Here is a 775-nt window from a genome sequence, read left to right as displayed (position 1 = left end):
ACAATAGACAAGTTGAGATACCACGTCGCATTCCAATGTTGGATTATGCACAGCCGTCTCTTGATGGAGCACGTCCAAGCATCGTAAGACCAGTCATCCGAGCTAATCAGTTTGAGATCAAGCCAGCTATCATCCAGATGATTCAGAACACTGTTCAATTTGGGGGAAGTGCACTTGACGACCCTAATTCTCATATAGCTGACTTTCTTGAAATTTGTGATACTTTTAAGTTTAATGGCGTGTCTGATGATGCTGTTCGTTTGCGCTTATTTCCATTTTCACTGAAAGATAAAGCTAAGTCGTGGTTAAACTGTTTGCCTGTAGGGTCTATCACTACATGGGAGGATATGGCAAAGGCATTCCTGATCAAGTACTTTCCTCCGTCGAAGACTATGAAGCTTAGAGCCGACATTACTACGTTTGCTCAATATGAGAACGAGTCACTTTACGAGGCATGGGAGCGCTACAAGGACTTGTTGAGGAGATGTCCACACCATGAGCTACCGCTTGGGTTAGTTGTTCAAACTTTCTACTATGGTCTGATTACTCCTAACCGTACTATGATAGATGCTGCTGCATGTGGTAACTTACTGAGAAAGACGGCTGAGGAAGGATATGAGTTATTGGAGGAGATGGCTGCGAGTAGCTATCATCCTCAGTCTGATAGGCAGAGACGAGGTGCTGGAGTTCATCAAGTTAATGATTTGTCTGCGGTTTCAGCACAGTTAGAGGCTTTGAGTAGAAAGATTGATGGGATGAGCATGAGTGGGTCGGC

General features: G+C 44.4%; 1 non-coding gene across 1 annotated transcript; it reads right to left on the bottom strand.

Moving 5' to 3' along the window:
- Positions 1-395: 395 nt before the first annotated feature.
- Positions 396-502, bottom strand: LOC140820374 (small nucleolar RNA R71). Its single transcript, XR_012115449.1, has one exon. It is a non-coding gene; the product is annotated as a small nucleolar RNA R71 (small nucleolar RNA).
- Between the last annotated feature and the right edge of the window lie 273 nt (positions 503-775).

Source organism: Primulina eburnea, chromosome 18 (genome assembly GCF_022965805.1).
Source record: "Primulina eburnea isolate SZY01 chromosome 18, ASM2296580v1, whole genome shotgun sequence".
Taxonomy (NCBI): Eukaryota; Viridiplantae; Streptophyta; class Magnoliopsida; order Lamiales; family Gesneriaceae; genus Primulina; species Primulina eburnea.
This window is presented reverse-complemented; position numbering and strand designations above follow the sequence as displayed.